This window comes from Carlito syrichta, unplaced genomic scaffold (genome assembly GCF_000164805.1).
Source record: "Carlito syrichta isolate Samal-C Ts95f unplaced genomic scaffold, Tarsius_syrichta-2.0.1 Scaffold143561, whole genome shotgun sequence".
NCBI classification, from domain to species: Eukaryota; Metazoa; Chordata; class Mammalia; order Primates; family Tarsiidae; genus Carlito; species Carlito syrichta.
The window spans coordinates 15523-20469 of NW_007087657.1; positions in this window are offsets into that span (position 1 = coordinate 15523).

Here is a 4947-nt window from a genome sequence, read left to right on the forward strand (position 1 = left end):
CAGCCTCCCAAAGGCGCGGGATTATAGGCTGAGCCACTGAGCCCGGCTTTTTTTTTTTTTAATTTGTCTCATTATGTTGTCCAGGCTGATCTCGAACTCCTGGGCTCAAGCAATCCTCCTGCCTTGGCCTCCCAAAATGTTGGGACCATAGGCATGTTCCACCACATTCTGCTAATTTTTTTTTTAATTGATGAAGAGATGAGATCTCGCTATATTGCCCAGGCTGGCCTTGAACTCTTGTCCTCAAGCAATCCTCCTGCCTCAGTTTCCTGGACAGTGGGTTTTTTTGTTTTGTCTTTTTGGGTTTTTTTGAGTTGGAGACTCACTTTGTCGCCCAGACTAGAGTACAATGGCCGCTCCCGGCCACCGCAGCCTCAACCTGCTGGGCTCTGGCGATCCTTCCGCCTCAGCCTTCCAAGTAGCTGGAACTACAGGCACATGCTTCCATGCCCGGCTCATTTTTTGATTTATTGTAGAGATGAGGTCTCTATGGGCAGCACAATCGAGCACTGCTAGTTTAAGGCACCCAGCACTGGCTACAGTCAAACATATGCACTTCTGCCTTCTCATTTAGTCACTCGACAATGCACCAGTCCTAGAACTGGAAACACCACTGAGAACAGTCATTGCCCGCATGGCCTTGACGGTCTGGCCAAAAGAGGCAGATAGGAAACAAGAGCATACCTAAAACGTATGGCATGCTAAATAGCAATAAGTGCTTAAGAAGCCACATATGTTGACCAGGCACGGTGGCTCATGCCTATAATCCCAGCACTTTGGGAAGCTGAGGCAGGAGGATTGCTTGAGCCTAGGAGTTCGAGACCAGCCTAGGCAACATAGCAAGACCTTGTCCCTACCAAAAGAAAAAAAAATGCAAAAATGAGCCAGGTGTGGTGGTGTGTGCCTGCAGTCCCAGCTACTTGGAAGGCTGAGGCGGGAGGATCAACTGAGTCTAGGAGACTGAAGCTGCCGTGAGCCAGGATCAAGCCGCTACCCACCAGCCTGGATGACAGAGTGAGACCTTGTCCTAAAAAAAAAATGTCAGCCGGGCTCGGTGGCTCAGCCTGTAATCCCGCGCCTTTGGAAAGCTGAGGTGAGTGGATTGCCTGAGCCCGCGGGTTTGAGACCCACCTGGACAGCGAGACCTCATCTCTATAATAAATCAAAAAATTAGCTGGCGTAGTAGCACGTGCCTATAGTTCCAGCTACTTGGAAGGCTGAGGCGGAAGGATCTCCGGAGCCCAGCGGGTTGAGGCTGCGGTGGCCGGGAGCGGCCACTGCACTCCAGTCTGGGCGACAGAGTGAGACTCCAACTCAAAAAAAAAAGTCACATTTGGCCAAAGTCCCTTTTGAATGACCCCTGAGTCTCCCCTGCACCTACTTACATTCTCCATCCCTCAACCCCAGACTGAGGGCTCACCTCAGCCCTACGGTGAACCCAGCTCACATGTTACCCCCAACCCTGGGTGCACACTCAGCCCTGGCACCACTTCCAGGGTGAGGCTTAACCCCGGCGGCGGACACAGCCCCAGGTCATGACAGTCCCCGGCCCCTTGCTGCCTCACCCACAAGGCCAAGGCTCGCCTTCCCTGGCATGGTCCACACCCAAAGCCCTGCTGTGCGTCCCAAACTTAGCTCCACTCTCTGCAGAAGCCCGCTGGGTTTTCTAAGGATTTTTACTACTAGTGACTACAGGCACAGGGAAACAGATGGGCCAAGCAGATGGAAAAGCCTCTGAGTGGTGAGGCTGGTGATGCTGGAAGGTCCCTTTGAGAGCGTCCAACCCCACCCCCTCATTTTACCTCCAAGCCCAGAAAAGTCTACAAGCGACTCGCCCAAGGTCCCAAAGCAAACTGGCAGCAGAACTGGAAATGGAGCCCGGGTGTCCCCCAGCCAATGCCCTCTCCACTACCCTGTCCTGCCTCCCCAGGCTGGGGTAGGGAGCATCATCCACTCGGCAAAGACCCCCCGCTTCCCCATTCTCTACCAGGATCAGAGTGAAATCTAGGCCGACCAGCACCACGTGTTCACCCGGCCCTGTGATTGACAGGGGCCAGACTCAGTCAGGACCCGGGGGAGGTCAGGTGGGGCAGAGCGGTGTGCTGAGACCCACAGCTCCGTGCTCCTCCCCGGAGCTCAGACCCGGGACCAGCGAGGCAGGACTGGCGCAACCAAGCTGCCTTTCCATGTGGCCACTGTGGATGAGGCCAGCCTGGAAGAGGAGAAATTGAATCATGGTGACATCATCTGAACTCCCCCACCAAGCTGGGCTGGGAGAATTCCTGCCTGTGGCCTCTTTAGTTCCATGAGCCAATGAGTTCCTCGGGTACTTGAAGCTAGCTTCCCAAGGGTCTCCTTGGACGCCCTCATCCACACCCAGCCCTCACATTCTCGGATCCTCTCTGTCCTTTTGCCCTTGGACTCCCCCATGCCTGGAGTTCCACAGAGGATGGCCAGTCCCTCACACGGCACAGGCTTTACCAACACCGTCTACACCATGGAGGGCAGGACATTCCCAACCCCCCCCCCAAGATATCCCCGTGCTAATCCCTGGCGTGAGACTACGTGGCTGCCTCACTGCAAAGAGGAGGGAGGGCTGCAGAGGAAATTAAGCTTGCTAATCACCTGGCCTTAAAATACAGAATTATCTGGGATGATCCATCCAGCCTCAGTGTAAACACCGACCATATCCTTCAAAGGAAAAGAGGCCGAGAGCTGAGGCGGTGTGGGAAGGACTCGGCCCCGACATTTCTGGCTTTGAAAGCGGAAAAAGGGCCACGGGCCCAGGAAAGTAGACAACCTCCAGACACTGGAGACATCCTGCCCTGGAGCATCCAGAAGATCAAGCCCTGCCCACGCCTTGATCTTAGCAGGTGAGGTTGAACTTTCAGGACTAAAAGAGAATACATAATGTTTAAACCACTCCTCGCACGGTGGTTTGTTACAGCAGCAGTAGGAAAACACACACGCGTGAAAAGACCTGACACGGGCCCCTAAGAGGCTGGTCGACCGACTTGTCACTTCTCCTGCAGCTCAGGCTGGGCGCTGGCCAGAGGCCTGACGCCGGCCTGGGTGCCGGGAACCCCAAGATAAACTAGGAGCCCAGCCCAATCCTCCAGACTCTTGCAGCCAGCTGCGGGCAGGGACAAACCTGTCATGTGCTGTTATGACAGGGACCACTGCAGGGTGTTCCCAGAGCCCAGAGGAGAGACACCGAGTCCTGCTGGGGCGGGGAGGCGGACATATTCAGGGAGTATTTCCTAGAGAAGTCAAGTGCTGAGCTTGAAAAGCAAAAGCCCAAGACCAGGGGTGGAGGTGAGGGCCGTCGCTCCAGGCAGAGGGATCACAGGAGCAAAGGCTCAAAGGTGCGAGGGGGCCTGGTTCATGGTGAGAACCGGAGGGTCCAACAGGTCACAGGGGCAGCCAGGCAAGGGGGCTTACGCCTGTTATCCCAGCACTTTGGGAGGCCGAAGCAGGAGGATCTCTTGAGGCCAGTTCAAGACTAGCATGGGCAACATAGCAAGACTCCATCTGTACAAAGAAATTTTTTTGGAATAGCAGGGCATGATGGCTCATGCCTGGAGTCCCAGCTACTCAGGAGGCTGAGCTGGGAGGATTGCTTGAACCCAGGAATTCAAGGCTGCAGTGAGCTATGGTGGCACCACTGTATTCCAGCCTGGGCGACAGAGACCCTGTCTCTAAAAAAAAAGGTAGAGGGAGCTATACAGGGATCTGGACTCAGCAGCAAGGCCAGGCCGCGTAGAGCCAGGGATGTCAGAATATGGAGTGTGGCGTCACCCACAGTGCTGGAGCCCTGGGATTTTTTTTTTTTTTGAGTTCGAGTCTCACTCTGTTGCTCAGGCTGGTGTGAGTGGCATGCTCACGGCCACCCCAGCATTGACCTGCTGGGCTCTGACGATCCTTCCGCCTCAGCCTTCCAAGTAGCTGGAACTATGGGCGCACGCCACCACGCCCGGCTAATTTTTTTGATTTATTGTAGAAATGAGGTCTTGCCATGTTGCCCAGGCTGGTCTCGAACCCCTGGGCTCAGGCAATCCGCTCGCCTCGGCCTCCCAAAGTGCTGGGATGACAGGTGTGAGCCACGGCGCCCGGCCAGCCCTGGGAATTTTAAACAGGAGAGCGATGTGGACAGGCTGCGCGGCCAAGGTAAAGACCATGAAATGGTCCGGTGCGGAAGGGCAAGTGTGTGACCTGGAGACAGCAGTGGAGATGTGAGCAGGAAACACAAAGATACAGGAGACCAGGAGACCCTATAAGGAAGTGGAATGATGGGGCGTGGTGTGGCCTCCCCATGGGGCCAGGGAGGGATCAGAGATGGGGCAGAGTCAGGGTTTCCCGACCTGGGTTAGCACCCTTCTTCAAGACAGGCACCGCCCGGGAGCAGGTTGAGGGGAGGATAAGAATGGGCCGAGTCTGTGGGCCCAGAAGCAGCCCTGGAAGCCATCCTGGAGGTGGCTGCTTGGCAGAGAGATCTGAGCTAAGGTGAGGATTTGAGCCATCAGTTCGGCCTGAAGGATACATGGTAAGGGGGGAGGGAAGAGGCATCACTGATGTCCTCCGTGGAACAAGGGGAATGACGCAACCTACAGCATAGGAGCAGAAAGAGGACTCAAGGCGGCAAATAGGACGTCCTACGAGGAAGAGGACGGGCGAGATCCTGGGAGATAGATGAGACGGGGGGGAGCAGCGGACCCCCAGCCCCCAGCCTGGCCACCATGGAAGCCAGGAGCCTGCAGGGTGGGATGCCCCTCAGAAGGACCCTGGGGAGCTGCTCTGGGCTGATCCAGGGATGTCCACGACATCCCTACAGCCAGGGAGTGGCCGGTATCCTGGTGACAGCTTGAGGCCCTGGAGAACCCCTATCTCAGCCCTCCCCGCATAACATGAGACCAAGGGGTTTCCCAGTCCAGGCAGAGCCAACCCCCA